Genomic DNA, 22,845 nt, shown 5'->3' with positions numbered 1-22,845 from the left:
TAATATGATCATGATCTGTCTTTATATGTGATTATCTCTATGGAAAGAAGATTTTTCTTTACTATAGAAAGAGAAAAAAATTCGATTAATTAATAAATACTAGGAAGAAATGAATTTTCTATATATGCATCATCTAAAGCAATGATTTTCAAGGCTTCATAAGAATCAAAATTAAGAAGAAATGGAAAAAGCAGGATAAAGGATTGAATTGATGATAGAGAAAGCGTGTCAAGTTAGTTTGAATCCAAATTGATCATTTAAGGTTTACAACGAGTGGAGTTAAGAAATTTGATTTAATTTAAGCGTGGCCTAAAAATCTCTCTATAAGAGAGGCAAGATCATCTCTGTGCCTTGTTGGGTTTGTTGGTCCATAGAGTACAAACAAGCACAAGCAATTTTTTTTTTTTTTTAAATGTACATGCAAAGTAAATAGACTCAATAATAAATTTGAATCATGAAAATAACCTCTTGTAATATAAGATAAAGATATATATATGAGATTCAATATAAATTGACTTTTCTATGAAATCTCACATTAACGAAAGCTTTTTGTATAGGTTAACTTAAAAGATATTTAATTTATATTTAAAATCATCAAATTCGAGTTGAACTTAAACATGCTTCAATAATTTTTTAAAGTCAAATTTAAATTTATAATATTTTATTTAATTATTCATGAATCATACTTAAGTGAACTAAACTTAAGTCAAACTCGAACTAAGCTCGGATGACATACTTAAGTCAAACTTGAACTATGCTCAAATGGCATACTATACATTTTTTAAATTGTATTCAACTTTGATTCAAATATGTAAAAAATATTTAATTTATATTTAAAATCATCAAATTTAGCCAAACTTAAACATTTAATATGAAATTGTACATTTAATATGAATTAACTTTTATCCGTGATCTCACATTAACAGAAACTTTTTACACTAGGCTAACTTAAAAATATTTAATTTATATTTAAAATCATCAAATTTGAATCAAACTTAAACATGTTCAATAATTTTTTAAGTCAAATTTAAATCTATAATATTTTATTTAATTATTCATGACTCACTCATGAATTGAACTTAACTCAAATTCGAATTAAATACGGTACATTTCTTTTTATTGTATTCAACTTTGATTCAAATATGTACCCATTAAAGTTTGAAAAATTCAAATTGAATTTAAGGGGTGCTTGGTTTGCCGAAGAGAATGGGAATATGAATGAGATTCATTGAAGTAAATAATGGGAATGGGGGTTTCAATCCGATTCTCATTCCCCCATTTTACTTGATAATGACTCAATCCCATATTTAGATGTTTGAATCCGTAAGATTCATCATCAATACCCCAAATCAAACATCAATTATCAATCTCATTCTTATTATTCACTTCCATTCCATCCAACCAAGCACTTCCTAAATCATTTTTAGTTATAGTTAGATTTTGCTTGAATCAAGATTAACAATTCCAATTTGAATTCAACTGGAGTTTGAATTTTATTTTAAATTGAGCTATACTTAAAATTATTTATATTTTTAAACTCAATTTAAATATCACATACTTTTCAAATTTAAATTAAAATATTAATTGTTTATCTACTATTCACCTCAAGGGACAGCTGGACAGTTTATCATTGTGGCCCAAGTCACCAACCATCGGATATGGCACCGACCAAGAGAAGAAAATAGAAGAGCTACCTAAATCTCTTATTTCTTTTGTCCTATTCTCCTGGACACCTCAGACTTTGAATTGATTGAATGAATACTCCAAAATTTTCAAATCTTCATATTTAGAATTAATTACAAAAGAAAATTCATAATTCAATTATTATACCTCTTATAAATCCAATTTTATTGGCTTCTAAATTTTAATTTTGAATACACTTAGCACTTAATTTCAAATAAGTGCTAGATGAATTGTTATACATGTCATATAAAGTCATCATGCTATCTACGTGTACCCAATTAATTGGGTGGGGGGGGGGGGGGTTGGACAAATTTACTATAATAAAATAAGAATTGATTCCTAATAATTATATACCCTTAAGAAAAAATTCCACTCACCTCCTAATTATTTGATGGTCGTTTATAAATTAATCTCTTAATTTACTTTTCTTCATGTGACATAAAAATTGACTGTGAAAGATATCTGAAATAAATTTAATCACTTTAAAATTGACTGTGAAAGGTATCTGAAATAAATTTAATCACTTTTGACGATAATATAAATCATCATGCTTCTAAATTGTATATCTAAGTCAACTTGAAGATCCCTCAGTGTCATCCTAAGTATACAAGTTATTATTTACCTCTAGCAAGTTAGAAATCTTTTTCACTTAATTTAATAAATTATTTAAATTTATTCATTTAATTATTTGATGCGGCGATAAGCGGGGCATATCCGGCACGGGTTAAATATCGAGGTGGAGGTCAAAATTAAAATGGTCAACGCTAGAATGTCAAAAGGCTCACCTACGGTACCCGAGCAAAGGACCTTAGTAAGGCCGATCGGATCAATCAATGTCCTATCGGGAAGAGATTTGTCTGAGCTGACCATCCGTCTAACTCGGGATAATATGATAAGATAGTCAGACGCTCAGTACGGATAAGGTATGGTGTCAGAGATACTTTCTTGTCAGATCTTTTATAGGATATATTGGGAACGTGTCCATGCCTAAAAGAGTGTGCACGCCGCCCACCAATATTCTATATAAAGGGGGTATAAATATCGATGGATGTACGCGTTATTCACTGTTTGCGCTTGCATTACTGTTGTTCCGCTTTCCTCTATAGTTCTGATGACTGACTTGAGCGTCGGAGAACTAACGCCAGGGACCCCTTCCCTGACTCGACACTGACATTACTTATTTTATAGAATAGGACATGGTTTATATCCAATTAATATAGTAATCACATCTTAACTTTTCATCCTCCTATTTTCGGACATAATCATTGATATTTATAAATTGAACGGACATAAAAGAAAAAACTCTTGGACCCAAGTTGAACGGCAAATATATTTCACAAACATTTGATTAATTTACAACCAGTCCTACATGCCTATAAGCATATATTGATTCTTAGACAAAGTAAAACTTGATCATAGTTGGGGTTCTAGTTAACTAAAGGAGATTCCTGTCAACTGATGGGCTAAGTTAACTAAGGAGTTGACTCAGCCTAATTAGTCAACAAATGGAATATTTATATTCATATTAAGTAGTTGATTCATTATATGGTCAATTAACTAATGATGATTTCTAATCAATTAATGTTACTATAGGAAATTTAGCAAGAGCTATTGATCTGACAAAATTGTATTGCAATGGTCAAATGATCTATAGACTAAACCAACTAATGGTGGATTCTAATCCACGGAAGAAGTCGTTAGAAAGGGTATATTTGGTTGAAGGTTATTCTCGATAATCTTAATTATCCATCCAAGGTTATCAACAAAAACCCTATTTGATTTAGGTAATCGATGATTCCCGAGTAATGTTCTATGCCCAACACGTCAGCAAAAGGGGCATGTAACCAGGAATCAGAAAACCTTAGAAAATTGAGGTTTCTCTTAATTCCGGGGTTATCAATTTTTTTTTACCCAAAATACTCTCGGATAAAAGAAAAATGTGAAAAAAGTAAAATGTAAAGAAAAATATAAAAAAATAAAATAAAAAAAACGTAATTTTTTAAAAAAATAAAAAAAAAAAATCATCAAAAAAAAAATGGTAAAAAAAACTTAAAAAATAAAAAAATAGAAAAAACATTAAAAAAATTAAAAAACATAAATTTTTTTAAAAAATAGGAAAAACATTAAAAATTACAAAATTACAAAAAAAACATAAAAAATAAAAAAATAGAAAAAACATTAAAAAATGAAAAAAAAACAAAAAAACATAAAAAAAAGGGAAAACGTAAAAAAATTTAAAAAGTAAAAAATAATAAAAAAAAATGTTAAAAAAACATTAAAAAAATTTTAAAATAGAAAAATGTAAAAACCCCTAAAAAATTAAAAAATTTAAAAAAAAATAAAAAAGTAAAAAAAAACTTAAAAAATATAAAAAAAATAAAAATTAAAAAACATAAAAAAAAACAAAATAAAAAAATAAAAATATATATAAAAATATGAAAATATAATAAAATAGAATAGAGTTTAAATAATAATAATAATAATAATAATATTATTATTATTATTATTATTATTATTATTATAGTTGGTTTTGTAACTAAGGGCAATCTAGTAAAATATTAAACTAGGTTATTCATTAAAACCTTCAAACAAACATGTTTTTGTTGCATTATCTATTGAACTAAACAACATTTGGTTATGTTTTATTCCCCATAACTTTGGTTATGTGATTACCTGGTAATCGAATAACCAAGGTTATACATGATAACTTGAACCAAACGTATCCTAAAGGGACGTAGATGGTTAGCTAGAGGGGAGAGGTGAATAGATTTTGAAGTTATTTTTCGTATTTTGATATATAAGACAAGTTCATCTCAATGAAAATATAAGCAAAATATAAAGAGATAATAATGCAAACCCACATAAGGGGATATATTTAACGTGGTTTGAAACTCCTAATTCTTATTTACTTCATGATCTATGATCTTTCAAGTGGACTATCCCTTGTAAATTCTACTAGGTTTCTCCTTCACGATATTGAACCAGAGGTGGAGAACCTCTTTGAATCACTCTTCTTATAATATATGAGAATTAAGCACAAGAAGATGAGAAGCACAAGGAGAGGAACCACTCAAACTCAACTCAAGCACAAGGGTGAATAGCGATTTGTAATTTCATTCATTCTCGATCGTTTGCTCATCTACAACATGTCAATACGTAGCAGACAAAAAAACAACACAAAAGAAAAGACAAGCACAGAGACAAAGAGAGAGTTAACGTAGTTTGGAATCATGGTTTCTACTTCACGGTCTATTGTGCTAGCGAAATCATCACTAGCTTTATTTGTTGGATACCTTCTAGAAGTGGATAAACCTCTTACCACACCTATTGTTATACAAAGGAACACAAAATAAAACAAATATACAAATATGAACAATGTAAATGAACTAATTTACAAATGAAATCTTTGCTTTCAATTGTTGTTGATTGCTTTGGATTGCCTTTACTCAAGAATTGACTCTGAAAACCTCCTCGAAATTCTTATTTTATAGTCTTCAGGTTGGGATTAATTTGCACCTATCAGTTAATTGCTTAGCTTAATTCAACTATTGCATTTGCAGAACAATTCTTACGAACTCTGGTTTGACCATGAACAATCAACTATTATTATACATCAATAGATTATTGTCACATAATTAGTCAAGTTTCTAACTCGTTCCAAAAACCCTCTGTTAGCTGCAATAATGTCAATGGTCAACTATTATTGTTCATCCATTGACCATTCAAAATCAGTCAAGTGTAATAGTTGAGTTCCAAACTTTCTAATTGTTGTCATCAGTCGACTATTATTATTCATTAATTGATTGATCTCAATTAGTCGAGTTGATTAACTGAGTTCCCAACTTTTTGTCTACTATTATAGCATCATTAGTTGTTTTTTTATTGTTCATCAACCGACTGTTTTTATAGAAGAAACAACATAGCACTTGAGTAATACTGTTCATATTCAACTGCTGCACTAGTATTAAAAATATTATTCAGATCGAATTCGCTTATGCCAAGAGATTCTTATGTCTCCGAAACTTCTTTGTACTATTAATACCGACTTACTCGGGTCTCGTCTTTGCCTAGTATCCAATTAACTTCAACCTACTAGGACTTACTCTCCTAGCATCTGATCAACCTTAATCTATCAGGTCTTCTCGTCTTATGTCTAACATCTAGTCAACCTTAACTTACCAGGACTTCATTTTGCCAAACATTCGATCATCATTCACTTATTTGAACTTCTTGTCTCATGTCTAACATTAAATTAACTTTGACCTTCCAAGACTTTGGCATTGCCCAATGCTCGTTCAACTTTGATTCATTTGGACTTCATCTTTGCCAAATGTCCAGTCCTTCATGACCCACTTGGACTTCATCTTTGTCAACTTCCTATTAAACTTTCAACCACTAAGTGTTTAATTAACTGTGACTCACTTTGACTTCTCCACTTTTTGACCGCCAAGTATCTAGTTAACCGTTATCCAATTAAACTTTTTCACTATCAAGTATTCGATCAACCTTGACCTATTTAACTTTTTACTCAAATATCCACATTCACATCAATTTTGATCAATCAAACCCGAGTTTGATTGCACTGATAATTTCTCTCTCTAATAAACTCTTCTTCTACTTGTCATCTTGCTCTTGTAAATAAGAATTTTGATCAAATATTAAAATTCAACTTGATTCAATTTAAGATTGGTCAATTTAGTCAACCTTGATAAGTGGTCGATTGCATTAACAATATTAAGCTTAATTTTTTTCCTTGTACTCTTTATCCTTCCTCTCTAAGATTGATTGTATATCATGTAAGAAGGTTTTTCCACCTTAGGAGGTTATCTATTAAGGAAAAAGATAATGAGCTTTCGAGAGTGACTCGCTGGTGGTCATAGGTTGTGGAATAGGAATAAAGGCTTCGAACTATGCATATTACATCAACTAATTAGAGGTCGATGCAAACTTGTTTGTGTTTTTATTCTCCTGCACTCATTCTTTTCATGACCTTGCTAAGCTTGTAGCAAGAGTAGTATAACCTTTTATTTGCAAGAATAATCGCTATTATCTCCTCTAGCTCCATGCTTAATCTGACATTTGGTATTAGTACAAGATCTCTAAGTAATTGACTAGACATCCAACACACACCAACTACTTTTATCTTCTACCTCTAGTGTACAAAGATTTCTCTTTCGATTAGTGAAAACGATGATAAAATATTACATCCAGATTGACTTTGAATATCGTATAATCATGGATAGTTCGGTGCATGAAACTCTTGTTATACGAGATCACAGGAAAGGATCCATTGTACGCAGTCTTACTCTACTTTCTACAAGAGACTTTTTCCAGAGAATATCGTATAATCATAAAAAAAAATCTCAAAGCACCAAAAGACAAATAAGGAGAAGCGAGTAAGGAGTGGACCAAACAACAAATTCAAAATTTTGAGGCAAATGAAAAAGGTAATGAAATAATTAGTTGGTACTTTGCCAAATGAAGTTTTATGAAAGACTAGTGAGTATGAAGTGGTAAAAAGGTGAAATCGTTCGTCTCCAGCGCCCCCGTCACATTCGACCCAAGGTCATCACGAGGGAGGTAAATCACAACATCCTGAACAAGCATGTGGTAGGTGGAGTGAGTTGCACAGGGACCGGGGATTTACACCCCGACTACCCTGAGTTTCGACCTTGTGACCTCATGTGGCAAGCATCCCACCACAAAGGAGGTGTGGTTATGCTTTATGAAATTTCCACATCAATTAATGAATCACCAAAAGAAGTGTTGCAAGAAGAACCACAAGCTAGCTATGGAGCAGCCGAAGATAAAATACCATTGATTTCTGACCCTACCTCCGGAGATGAAAGCTAGGAAGTTCCAATCTCATCCAAATTTATTGAAATGGATAGCATCATCATTCCTTCGAGTTCCACAGCCTCGACTAGGATAGGAACCTTTAAATTCAAAGAACATATTGTATATTTTATTCACGGGAAAAAGGTCACTATAAAATTCGATGTCCTCAACAAATGGAGCAAGAAAGAAGACAAAGAAAACACTCAAAGCTATGGGAGGGAAGATGACTTTTTATATGAGTCATTTGGAGATGAGGAGTCTACTAAGAAGGAAAAACCTTATCCACATGGGACAATGAATGCTTCAACAATCTAGTGATGGATTCTATCCAACAAGTGAAGATGACGTCTAATACTCAATTCTACACATCTATCAGCTGATGATCAGCTCAGCTACTAAAATCTAATACTCAAGCAATAATGGAGATTTGGACAAAAGTGATAGTTTGGTTAACTTTCTTTAGGTTAAAAATTTTTTTGATACTATTATTTATTTAAAAATAAATATATCAAAAATAAATTGAAAGAATTAAAAATAGTACGCATCTCATGATTCTTAAAATTAAAGAATTTGAAATTAAGAATGAAAGTCTTAGGTCACAATTAAACATGAACATAAATAGTTGAAAAGTAAATTTTAGCAAACCCAAGGGAAATTTATCCGGAATAAAAAAATATATCAAAAAATGGATAATCAAAAGGTGTTGGTGTCGTCTTGGATCAAGGTTGACCGGTTTAAATAAGTTCAAGTTGATTCGAACTTGAGTTTCAATATTTGACAATATACGATAGAGAAATTAACTAAGTCAAGGGAGGATAAGATACAATTGTCTGGGAAAGTCTTAATGGGAGGTTAGACAATGAGAAGTTTTAACTATAAGTTAGACAACGAAAAGTTCTAACTGGAGACTAAGCAACGAGAAGTCATAACTAGAGGTTAGATAATGAAAAAATCTTAGTGAGTGATACTAGACAATCGAAGTCCTAGCGAGGTTAGGTAGCGAAGGCCTAGTTGAGAACTAGGTAATGAAAGCCCTAATGGAGCTAGGCAATGAAGACCTAGTTTGAAACTAGGCAGTGGAAGTCCTAGCGGGGCTAGGTAAGTGGAAAATTTAAATGGATTAAAGGTTGATCGAACACTTGGTAATCGAAAGTCCAATGGGAAATTAGCATAAGATGGAAAGTCCAAGTGAGTTAAGGGTTGACCAGACATTTGATGGAGAAACCCTAATAGGTCAAGGTTGGCTGAATGCTAGGCAACAAAAAGTCCTAATGAGTCACGATTGACTTGAGGGTTGGGCAAAGGAATCCTAATTAAACTTGGGTTCTAAGCTTAGGGTTAGGCAATTGATTAGCTAAAGTGATTTTTATGAAACACGGTAAGGCTAGGAATTGATTGATCAATCAATTAAGCCTCATGTTAATCAATTGGGTCAATCGATCAAGGATTTTTCGCTTGAAATTAGAAAGGATTAGAATCGATTGGGGTAATCGATTCAGCCTTGTCAATCGATTAGGCTAATTGATTTGGCAGTGATTCTCTCATGAATAGAAAGTCTTGTAATTGATTGGGGCAATCTATTAAGGTAAATGTCAATCGATTAGGCAGTGTTTTTACGAGAACAGAAAGCTTCTAAATCAGTTGGGACAATCGATTAGAAGCTGCCGAATCGATTGGTATGACTCACCAATCGATTAGATGGACGAAAAAAAAAGTCATTTCACATGTTTTGAGTGATCCAATTGATGTGATAATCAATTAGGGGTAAGTCAATCAATTAGGGGTAAGTCAACTGATTAGAAGGCATCAAAGTAACCCTAGAAAAGAGGTTTTTGTGAAGATTGGAAACGATCTTAGAGAAGAAGTGCTGACACATTTTCCACCACCAAGAGGTAATCGAAAGCAAGAAAAGAGTAAGCAACGCAAGATTCCTCATTGTAAACCCTAAAAGTCATTCTTGATTGTATTTGATGTTTACATTCTTATTTTCTTGTTGTATTATCATACTTGGCATCTCCACATCCGGGATGGAGGTTTTCATAATACATCTATGAGAGTGAAGAATGGATCCTTGAATTAGTCACCTCAAAGATATAAATGTTGGTGCAGGAAGCACCATAATCGAACCTAAAATAATATTCACGCCCTCTCTTGTTCTTTTTTATCCTTCAGTGGATACTAAGTAAAATGAAAGTGTTAGCATTGCTTCAAGTTTTCTGATGCAAATCAAGTTTAAAGAAGTCATTGAAGTTATTCACCCCGCCCCTCTAACTCTCTACATGTCCTAACAAGTGGTATCAGAGCAAGACCGCTTTTCATCGGGCTAACTATCAGAAGAAGCAAAGAGCTAGAGAAAGAAAAAAAAGTTAAAAGTTAAAGCCCTAAATTTCAACAAGTCAAAGACTCATCATTAAGGAACTTAACTTCAAAATGAATTTTCGAGATGGATTCAGATATGACATTCGAGCACCTCCATCCTTCAGATTGGGAGGATTCGACCAATGGAAGACTATGGTTGAGAATTTCTTCATGATAAATAGTGAAGAATGGTTCATCTTAATGGAGGGTTTTGAAGCCCTAATTGATGGTTAAGGGAGACTCCTCAAGAAAAAGAAGTGAACCGAAGAGCAACTCCTAAAATCAACGACAAACTACAACAACAACAACAACAACAACTAAGCCTTATCCCACTAGGTGGGGTCGGCTATATGAATCCTTTTACGTCATTGAGCTCTATCTCCTACTATATCATCATCTATACTTAAATAAATTTTATCTTATTTTAATATTACTAATCAAGTCTTTTTTGGTCTTCCTCTTTCTCGTTTGATTATGTTTTTGTCATAGTTTCACATCACCTAATTAGAACATTTATTGGTAGTTTAAGTACATATTCGTACTATCTCAAACGTGTCTCCTAGAGTTTTCTCTCAATAGATGCAACTTTGACTTTCTCTCTAATGCTCTCATTTCTTATTTTATCCATCCTCGTATGTCCACACATCCACCTTTGCATCCTCATCTCTACAACTCTCATCTTCTGCTCATGTGCTCGAGTCATAGCCCAACATTCAGTTCCATATAACATAACATATCTAACTGCGATTTTATAGAACTTTCCTTTAAGTTTTAGAGGTACTTTACAGTCACATAAAACACTCAACGCTCCCCTCTCTTTCAACCATCCTGCTTGTATTTTATATAAGACATCTCTCTCAATCCCTCCATTATTTTATAAAAATGATCCTAAATATTTAAAGCTATCGGTTCCGGACAACTCGTCCTCTCCTATCTTAACAATTGTCTCATTACTTCTAATATTACTAAACTTAAATTCCATATATTTTATCTTTAAGCTACTAAGCCTAAAATCTTTCCCTTCTAGTATTTCCTGCCAAGATTCTAGTTTAACATTTACTTCTTCACGTGTTTCATCTACTAAAATAATATCATCTGCAAATAACATGCACCACAGTACTGTGTTTTGAATGTGCGCAATGAGTTCATCCATAATTAGTGTAAAAAGATAGGGACTTAGAACTGATCCTTGATGTAACCCTATCTTTATTGGAAATACTTGAGTTACTTCGCCTGAAGTACTCTGGTTGTTACATCCTTGTGCATATCCTTAATTAGTTTAATATATATTATGCTAACACTTCTCTTTTCTAGAATTTTCCATATAATTTCTCTTAGCACTCAATTATAAACTTTTTCTAAGTCAGTGAAAATCATGTGTATATCTTATTTTTGCTCTCAATATTTTTCAATTAATTGTCTACAAAGATGTATAACTTCTATTGTTGACCTTCTAGGCATGAACCCAAATTGATTTTTGGTCACTGTGGTCTCTTTAATTAATCTTTTTTTATTACTTTTTTTCCAAAGTTTCATGGTATAACTCATTAGTTGAATACCCCTATAGTTTGTATAATTTTGTATGTCTCCCTTGTTTTATATAAGAGAATTAGAGCACATATCCTCCATTGATCAAACATTTTGTTCGTTTTCAATATCATGTTAAATAATTTTGTAAGTCATTCAATATCTTATTTTCCTAGGCACTTCCATACCTCTATCGGAATATCATCTGGTCCAACGACTTTTCCATTGTGCATCACATTTAAAATTTGTTCTACTTCTGAAGTTTGAATTCTACGATAAAAATTAAAATTTCTATGCTCATTTGACCTATTTAAATTACCTAAGTTAAGTTGGTCACCTAAACCTTTATTAAAAAGTTAAGAAAATTAGCTAAGATCTATGAAGATTCATCCCCAATGCAAATAAACATCAAAGGCCTTTAGGTAAACTCTTTGTTTCACGTACATGAAGATTTAGAGTTTGAGAAGTGTTCAACATCCGAGAAGGATAATGAATAGGCATCCACTTCAAGGGATGAGGGGGAGAGCTCATTGATACCAGAATGAGAAGAAGTCTCAACTTCTGAAGCCAATGAAAACAATGAGTGCTCCACCTCTACAAATCAAGAGAGCACAAAGCATGAAGGTATACTAATTTCAATTGTTAAAAATAAATGACATATATTGTGTTTTGAGTGTAGGGAGAAGGGACATTATAAGAGCAAGTGCCCCAATTTGATAAAGAAGAAGGCTCACGTGGCACCCAAAGTAATGGAGAAATCAAAAGAGGTCGGCCCCATGATACTAAAGGGCAAGGAGCACATTATGGACTTCTCTTACAATCAAAAGGGATATTATCAGAATCAATATCCAAGGGAGAGGTTCCGACTAAGAACAAAGGAGGAAACTCAAATCAATGGGAGCTTCAGGGAAGAAACCTAAAGTACCATTAGTTAATGGTATTTCTTCATATCATGATAAAAAAACATGATAAAAATGATTACTATAATTTTGATGTTATTTATCATGAGAATAGGAAGCATGATAATCCTAAGAAGAATTATAAGTCATATCATGCTAGAACAATCCTACCTAAGGATAAGAAGATAGTAAATAATTTAGGTCAGAATTCTAAGGATGTTAGAGATATGCCTAAAAGGATAAATGCTCAAGGAAATCATAAAAAATCTAAATTTGAGGATTTAATAATAGAAAATCAAGTCTTGAAAGCAAAACTTGAGAAATTGGAGAGGACCTTAGAGAAAATGACAAATAATGTCAAAGGGTCCAAGAAGTAAAACCTAGGTTTAGGGATGCAAGAGTCATCTAAGGGCAAGAGAGGTTTGAGATACAAACCTAAGTCAAAGGACAATGTGCCCTCGTACTATAAAGTTCCACATAATTATGGAACTAACCCTTTGTCTAGAATTAAAGTCAAGGTTACAAGGGAAGTTATCTCTAGAGTTGACTTCGAGGAAACTAGTGTGACTAAGACTTTTAAGAAGCTTAGAAAAGTCATTAAGAAGGTATCAAGAGAAGTTATCACTGGTAAATACTTAGTATATTGGGTTCCTAAGTGTGTGTTCTGTACACCTAAATGGATTTAGAGTTTGTTAACTCTAATTGGAAGGGCAATTAACCCAACCATAGTGAAGGTGACATTTTAGAAAATTTTCAAGGTATTGTGACACCTTGAAAATAGAAATTTAATTTTTTACTCTTGAAGAGTAAAAGTGTGCCAATCAAAATTTTGAAGTATTGAACTTGATTAAATTGGTAAAAATATGATAAATTGAAAGGAATGTCAAGTTGGGACTTTGAGATTTTTTAAGGAATGAGGGCAACTTAGGCTTATTTTAACTTAGTGATTAGTTGATGATACTTATATAGAAAATCTAGGAAAGGAGATGCCCAGTTGGCTAGAGGATAATAGACTTGCTATAATGGGGCAAGAGATCAATTCTCTGTGAGCGCATGCCTTGGGAAAAAAAACCCCCTCCCACCCCTAGCTAACTTGACAGTTGGCTATAAGCTGACCCCGTGATTTACCTCTCTTCACATAACTTAGGGGCGAGCTATGAGGGAAGTGTAATCACCTTTTGCAATAATTAGATAGAAAATCTAGGAAATTTCTTTATGCTATAATTACCATATTTTGTATGCCCTATCACATGCCATAAAATCATACTTTGCATTCAAATTGTTATGAAAAATATTATATGAAATGTCATACATATATCATTTAGCTATGATAGTTTTTCTTTTAAAAAATAATTATTCGATGTATGTCATAATCATTATCATGCATTATTTTAAATTCCTTGTAATTAAGGACAATGACATAAATTGACATCTTAAGTAGGATGATCAAAATCAAAATACCTAGTTAGAGATGCATGATCCATTAGTTTAGGAAAAACCTATTCTACATCTCATAAAGATTATAGAGTTGACTTGTATATATATTGAGACACATTAGATACCAGTGAGATTTAAGAGGATGAACAAAATTCAAGATATTGATTAAGTACATCTAATTGAGTAAATGATTATGTCAAGTCTCCAATCATGGGAAAAGCTAATGTGCAAGTTATGTGCATTTAGCCTAAATATCATAGTTGAAAATTTATTTTGAAAATTATTTCAAATCATTTTAGAAAACCTTGGTGAAGTCTGTTTGTTGATAGAAATCACCATTGATTAATTAAATACAAAGTTAGAGTGAAATATTGACAATAGTTACCAATTTTGTATTATTATTTAGAAATGAGAAATATTTTTATAGAAAACTATTTTCCCCTAATAATATATGATATAAGTAATATCTACGTGAAATTTAATAATTTTTTGAATGTCGTAGAATTATTTATGAGTTTTTAAAATTGGGTCTGAAATTGATTTTAGAAATCAGAAACTCCAATTGTAATCGATTGGCAGTGGGCACCAATCGATTTGGATGAACTATAATCGATTGATAATTGAAATCAATCAATTAATAAAGTTATTTTTGGCTGACATGATTTGATTTTAGTCTATTAACCCACGTTTAGTCAATCTAATTATTTCTAACCCTCTAAATCGCTTAGGTAAGCATTTAAGAGTAATTTCCTTAATGAAAATAAGAAAGAAATAATTAAAGGAGATTAATTTATAGTTAAAGGGAAGGTTTAGATTCAAGGGTGAATTTTTAATCTCATGATTTAAATTTTGAGATTTTTTAAAGGTTTAGGAACTCCAAATCATTGTTGGTGCAATGATGAAGTTAAAGCATGCTTTGAGGGGAGGTTCTCCATAAGGCATGATGATGGATGAATGCTTAAGGTTGAGCATTGGAGATAATGGAATGGTATGAGACATTCATTGTGAAGTTTAAATGACCAAAGGATGAATCATGGGGAGAAGATTTTTGATGTGTGTCAAGGAGGAGAAAAATATAGAGTTTAAATTAGAAAACTCTCATTTATGATTTAACATGAGGTGATGAAGGGAGTTGGGCTAATATGGGTTAGCCTAACTTAAACATATTATCTAATATCAAAAAAGGAGAGATTATTGATACAATTATCCTTGGGTCAAGGTTGACCAATTTGACTAAACTCCAGTTGCCTCAAGCTTAAATTTTGATGTTTGATAATACATGAGATAGAGTCAAGTAGGTCAAGGGAGGACCGATTACTTATCTGAAAAAGTTTTCACTGGAAGTTAGGTAATGAGAAGTCCTAACTAAAGATTAGGTAATGAAAAAATCTTAGTGAGTGATGATAGGCAAAGGAAGACCTAGTGAGACTAGACAATGAAGGCCTAGTTAGGAATTAGGGAGTGAAAGTCCTAGCAGAGCTAGGTAGTGAAAACCTAGTTAGGAACTAGGCAGTGAAAGTTCTAGTGGAGCTAGGCAAGGAAAAATCCAAGTAGGTCAAAGGTTGACTGGACACTTAGTGATCGAAAGTCTAATAGGAAGTTGGTATAAGATAAAAAGTTCAAGTGGGTCAAAGGTTGATTGGACACTTATTGTAAAAATCCTAACATGTCAAGGTTTACTAGATGCTAGGCAACAGAAAGTCCCAACGAATCACAGATGACTTGAGAGAGTTGGGCAAAGGAACTCTAAACTCGAGTTCAAAGCTTAGGATTAGGTAATCGATTATCCCAAGGGAAATCAATTGGGCCAATAGACTAAAATGCTTTTCGGGAAGCACAGTAAGGCTGGGAAACGATTGGTCAATCAAATTAATCGATTGGGCCAATCGACCAAGGGATTTTCGCATGAGATCAGAAAGTCTTGGAATCGATTGGTGTAATTGATTCAACCCTATCAATCGATTAGTCTAATTGATTGGACAGTAATTCTCTTACGAACAGAAAGCCTTATAATTGAATGGGGCAATCGATTAAGGTAAATACCAATTGATTATGTAATGTTTTCATGAGAACATAAAGCTTCTAAATCGATTGGGGCAATCAATTAGAAGTTGCCGAATCGATTGGTATAACTCACTAATCGATCAAAAGGGTGAAAAAGAGTCGTTTTACAGGTTTTGAACGGTCCACCTGCGTGACAATCGATTGAGGTAGCCAATCGGTAAGGAGGCATCAAAGTAACCCTAGAAAAAAGGTTTTCATGAACATTAGAAGTAGACTTGGTGAAATGACCATAATTTTTTTTTATATTCCATGCGCCATATATCATTCTAATGAAATAATCGATTGCACTCAATGAACCACACTCCTACATTCAAACCCATACAAGTATTAAAAAGGAAGGAAAGTTTCTAAATCAGTCAAAGATCTTGAAAGTCTGAATTCAATATAATTTTATTCTCTCTAAATCATAAATACTGTTTATTTATTCTTTTTGTGGGATCGTAAGGTCCACAGGAGTGTATTATCCAGTTTAGTCTGGTCAAGGTTTCAAGCCTCCAATGTCATCAGTTTCTTCACCTGCCACAAACTAAACCTCATGAGCCTAACTTAGTACCTCCGAACCACAATAGCAAGAATTACATAAACAATCGCATGTATCATTAAAACTACTTGTATTTGAAATTCATTGTCAAAGAACCAGTAAACAGGAATATATACATCTACCATAAAATGCCAAATTTAAGTGTCACATAGCGTTTCATGTATCCATTAAAATCATCATACATCAAATATCCTTTATCCTTTTTTCGATTGATTAATTTGTGTAACCTTGGTACCAAGCGGCAGGACATCAACAACTCTCGTCACTGGGCCGTGGCTAAATATGAAAATCTAATATTGGATTCCCTTTGGGGTCTTATCCCGTAAACGAGGTCCCTCTGGGATCTTGATCCTCATAGAATTTCCATTAATCCTCATTGTAATTGTCATTTTCATCATTTCTGTTAAGGCAACCATGCATCATGACTTTATCAGGTCTTGTTAGGCTACCTAAAGCCTAACTAAACATTCATATCATTAATCTACATAAGACTCAAATAATATGAATATTATCAATTACATGAAGTTCAATAGACATGGATATCATTAACTACATGAAGCTCAATAAGCATGAATATCATTAACTATATAAAGCTAATTAAATAATCATACCATTAATCTACATGAGGCTCAAATAAGCATGCATATCACTAACTACGTAAAGCTAAATAAACATGAACATCATTAACCACATAAAGCTAAATAAACATCCACACTCCTAGACCTCCTCTAACATTAGGTAATCAACCATTCGTCAAAATCTGCTACATACCCGCACACCCTTCAACAACTTCTCAAACCTTGCTACAAATAGCCCCAAGTAATCCTCAAAAAAAAAAAAAAATCTACTACAAATAGCTCTCAAAAACTTGGCTCATAAAATGATCAGGCCATGGCCCAACACAAACTCCAGCCTACAAGGATGAACTCAAAAATTGCGCCTTAGAGACACCGATCCTCCCTTCTTGAAATAAACTCTACTTTGCAACTCAATTCCCTCCCCGCCAGAAGTAAGTCTCGCATCCCAGCCCTCTTAAATCTCTTGGACTTCTTCTTAAAGAATTCCAAAATGCAACAACACCCCTTGCAGATTTCCAACAATAATACTCGACACGAACAACAAGATCGGAAGGAAAGAAACGTAGCAACATCCCTTGCAGGTTTCCAATAACAATACTTGACAAGAATAGCAAGATCTAAAAGAAAGTCTTCACCCTAAGGAATCCCCAAAACACAACAACCTCCCCTATAGTTTTTCAACAACAATACTTGACAAGAAAAACAAGATCCAAAGGAAAAACTTAAGGAACTTCAAGAAGCTCCATTGTCATTTAACGAGACATGCTTCTACATATTTTCATGAAAGATTTAAGTAAGCACCAATACTATAAATTGCATGGGGTAAAAGAAGGGTTTAAGAGGTGTCTTTGCGCTTGGAGGCTTGGTGTTGGCTTGTTCTTCCCTCCAAGGTTGAAACCTCCTCTCCCCTTCTTGCTTGCCTTTGAGACCTCTCCCTCTCCTTTCTTGCTTGTCGTTGAGACCCCTCCCTCTCTTTTTCCTTTTTTTTTTCACTGCCCCTCCTCAAGCCCCCCTCTTGTAAGCAACTAAATCCTAGGGTTGTCATTACCAATTGGGATGAGCTCATAGTTCATCAATTGGTTAATATCGATTTAACCCCCCTTAAATTCATAATTACTTCAAAGGAAAGTTTATTATCATTTTCCTCCTTTGAATTTTATCTTTTTAAAAAATGGACCTTATAAATCCTCCCCTAGATGGATTTCATCCTCAAAATTTAAAACTTACCAATTAACTCTAGGTAGAGGTCCCTCATGTCAACTTCCGCCTCCCAAGTGACCTCCTTGTTAGCGTGATTCAGCCACCAAACCTTGACCAACTTGACTGTCCTGTTCTGTAGCTTCCTCTCTTGTCAGTCCAATATCTATAAGGGTCTCTCCTCATAGGACAAATTTACGGTAAGCTGTAGTAGTTCAAAATTTAACACGTGGGTGGGATTCGACATATACTTACGCTCATCGAGATGTGAAACACATTATGCACTCCAACAAGATTAGGTGGCAAGGCCCCACGGTAAGACAATGTTCCCACCCTGTCTAGGATCTCGAAGGGCCCAAGGAATCACGGACTGAGCTTATCTTCTTTCCAAATCTCATAACACCCATCATCAGTGTTATTTTCATGAAAACGTGATCCCCAACTGCAAACTCCATGCCCCTTCTTCTTTTGTCAGGATAACTCTTTTATCGACTTTAGGCGATCTTCATTCTATTTCTGATTTTGAATACTAAATCTGCCATATGACTCATGATTTCTGGGCCCACCTCTGCCCTTTCTCTCACATCATCCCAATGGACAGGGGATCTATATTTCCTTCCATAAAGTGCCTCATAAGGATCCATGCATATAGATGATTGATAACTGTTGTTATGGGTGAACTCCACGAGTGGTAGTTTCAATTCCCAATTTCTTTGGAAATCGATCACACACGCTCACAGTAAGTCTTTCAAAATCTATATCACCCTCTCTCACTGATCATCTGTCCGAGGATGAAATGCCATACTACATAGTAGTTTAGTTCCCATAGCCGAATGAAAACTTTTCCAGAAAGTCGAGGTGAATCTTAGATCTCTGTCTGATACTATAGAAACAGGAATCCCTTGCAGTCTAACTATTTCCTGAATGTATAACTCTGCATACTGAATCATGAAGAAGGCCGTTTTCACTGGTAGGAAATGCGCTGATTTAGTGAGATGATCAACTATCACCCAAATGTCATTAAAGACTTTCACCGTCTTCGATAAGCCCATTACAAAATCTATGGTGATGTTTTCCCATTTCCACTCTAGAATTGGAAGTGGTTTAAGCATCCCTACTGGCCTATGATGTTCTACTTTGACTTGTTGATAAGTTAGTCATTCAAATTGGAAACACGTGATGTCTCGTTTCGTACCTGGCTACCAATAAAGTAACTGTACGTTCTTATACATCTTTATACTTCCTGGATGTACAAAATATGGAGTATTATGGGATTTTGTCAAAATCTCAACTCTAAGTGAGTCAACACCAGGAACCTAGAGTCGGTCCTGATATTTGATAGCACCATCTTCAACTGAATAAGACCTTAGACTCATCCTTCTTGTTGGAGCAATTCGGATACTCTAGGTTTTGATATTTAGGCAAAGATTTAAATTAGTTTTATTATTGTATTTGATATCATTGTGAGTGTAAAGGATACAGGTACAACAAGAAGAGCCCAAGTATGATCTTGACAATAGAGGAAAGTCTAAGGGTGAGTCTTAGCGATGTAAGTCTAAGCATGTAGTCTTGGCAACGTAAGTCCAAGTGTGACTTGGCAATGGATGAAGTTCTGGAGGCACGACCTCTTGGCAAAGGAAGACCTAACAATAATGACAAGGCTGATGGAAGCTTTAGAAGGTAAGGCGTGAAGGATGGGAAGGTATCCGAGGGACGCAAGGTTGATGGAGGAGGCTAGAAAGCTAGGTCTAGGCTGTACGGGCAAGGACAAGTGCATAAGAGATTGTACCTATGGTAAAATTCTAGGTACTGTAGCAATTATTGTAGCGTTACTATAGCATTCGACTGGTGTTTTCATCAGTCGACTGGTATTGAGTCGTTGGCTTGTAGCAGTAGAAATCCACGAAGGTTAGTCGACTGGTAAGTATGACAGTCGACTGGTGGCAGAAACTTTGCTTGGATGTTTTCATTCGAGCTCTATTTAATGGAGCTCGGGATGTTTGAGCAAGGTGATAAAATTAGTGGTGATTAATCCTAATTAGAGTCTCTAAGTGCTCAAGTGATCTAGTGTGATCTTGTGCAAGTTGTGATGAGTTTTCTCCACCCACAAAGAGCTACGCGAGCTAGTCGAAAGTTCTCTAGGGAATCATCCACCGACAGATTGGGATCATCCACCTTATGGACAATTATAGAGTAGGAGCTTTATCTCCGAACCATGTAAATTGGCGTGTTAGCTGTTTAGTGTTCTTCCTTATTGTTTAGCGTTGTTTATTTGTATTTTCACTATGCAATTAACACGTGTAGGAAGAGAGAACCGTAGATTAGGGGTGACCTAGCTATTCAACCACCCTTCTAGTCAGTCAACGATCTTCAACACTTTGATCTCCACTTCTGTATCTGCTTATCAATAGCTTGTCCTGTCTGAATTTTGTCTCTCAAGGTAGGTTGTGCTGTTAGAGTAGATAAATTAGGAGTCTGGCCCCCATCATACATCTCGAGGTTAAATCCCTGAATTTCTGTCTGAAGAGGTTTCTGTACTAATAGTAGTGCAATGATTGTTGTTTTCATGCTCACGATATCAGCAACGACATTAGCTTTTCCATGGTGATAGCTAATATTACAGTCGTAGTCCTTCACAAGCTCCAGCTATTTTCTCTGTCTCATATTAAACTCTTTTTGGGTGAAGAAATACTTTAACCTTTTGTGGTCAGTAAAGATTTTGCACTTCTCCCCATACAAATAGTATCTTCATATCTTCAAAGCAAACACAACTGCTGCCAGTTTGAGGTCATGAGTCGGATAATTCTTTTCATGTACTTTTAGTTGCCGAGAGACATATGCAATTACTTAATCACGCTGCATAAGAACTGTGCCCAAACCTAGTTTTAAAGCATCCGTATATAACACATACCCTCCCTGTCCTGATGACATAGTCACTACAAAAAAAAAACCTTTAGAAGCGGTTTTAAGACACCTATAGCAGCGATTTTCAACCGCTGCTAAATCTATTGCACCGGTTCAAAATCGTTGCAGATGTTGGCGACGCTAAAGCCAACACATGCGGTAAAGCTGACCGATGGTTCATGACTAAGAGCCGATTCTGATGGATACCTATAGAAGCGGTTAATGACCAATCCTGATGTATACCTATAGAAGCGGTTAATGACCGATCCTGATATATACCTATAGAAGCGGTTAATGACCGATCCTGATGGATACCTATAGAAGCGGGTAACGACCGATCCTGATGGATACCTATAGAAGTGGTTAATGACCGTCTCTATAGAATTTTTCATTCTAGAAATCTTTCGAAGCGGTTATAACCGGTTCTAAAGGTGCAGTTATAGGAACGGTTAAAACCGCTACTATTATTGAATTAACAATTTTTCAAAAAAAAAATCCTATTTTCTATTGTACCTGTAGAATTTCAAATCAAATGTTCAAATTAAATCAATTGACAATATTCATATTTCATTTCACAAACCTAATTTATTTCCATAACACATAAATATAAATTTGATTACCAAATCAACACATAGAATTTGTATTTATTTCAAAATATTCATAACATATAACATTTAACTCCACACTATAACACAAACATATTATTTTCTTCAATCTCCAAAATATATACAACTTTCAATAACAAGTTTTCTCTACAAAAAAAAAACATTAAAAGGCATGTGCTCCAAACAACAAAAGGCATGCGCTCCAAACGACAAAAGACATGTGCTTCAAGCGATAAAAGACATTTGCTCCAACCTTCAATAGCAACCTTCAATAGAACCACCAAATTATATTCTATCAACATATTTGAATATATAATGAAAAAAATATTTAACAAAAGCTTATACCAAACAAGAAGACAAGTAAATATTTAACAAGATGACAATTTTGTTGTAGACTTTTCTTTAGTCCGTATGTTCAATCATCACCAATCAATAACCCAACTAAATTAGTTTAAAAACTAATAAAGTTTAACCAAACATAAAACCTATACTAGGTCACCAAACCTCATGCCACAGTAGAGAGCTAAATTCAATAAGTTTAACTGGGACATTGTGAATAAGCTTGCTGATTAAGAAAAATTCAAATTTGCAATTGTAACATGGAGACAAAAAACTAATGATGAATTAGGAGGGAATAAACAATTGCCTAGATTTGTTATCAAATTCTAACTTTGGATGAAATTGATGTTTACTGAAACTTAGGGTAAAAATCTAAACTAAATTAAGCAATTCACCCTTGTTAGATTATCATGCCAATATATATGCCAAAAGATATATATTAGTAACAGAAGGCAAGTTTTGTTGTCCTCTGCGAGTGGGGTCTTGGCACACTTGGAAGTATGAACTGTGCACACACCAGTAGGGTTGATACAACAGCTTCTTGTGCCCTGATATTGGCAACATGAATTGGGAGCTGGGAGGAAGCTAAGAGGTTGATTAATTAATGATTCCATCTATCCATCCATCCATCCATCCATAAATACTCTACCCTATGAAAAAAATATTTAACCAAAGCTTGTACCAAATTAAAACATCAAAAGCTATGAAACTGTCAACTAGACAAGAAATGCTGAAGAAAACATCTAGATATCTATTTATTTTGTCAGCTATCTTCATGGCATCAATATAAAATCTTTTCAACAATGTGTGGCTTGTCTTTATTGTTCCCACTATAATGCAGGAAGGAACATTCAGTAGACCTAGAAGAACGAGTT

The sequence above is a fragment of the Zingiber officinale genome, chromosome 2A (genome assembly GCF_018446385.1).
Source record: "Zingiber officinale cultivar Zhangliang chromosome 2A, Zo_v1.1, whole genome shotgun sequence".
Taxonomy (NCBI): domain Eukaryota; kingdom Viridiplantae; phylum Streptophyta; class Magnoliopsida; order Zingiberales; family Zingiberaceae; genus Zingiber; species Zingiber officinale.
The sequence above is the reverse complement of the archived record's forward strand: the minus strand, read 5'-3'. Positions refer to the sequence as shown.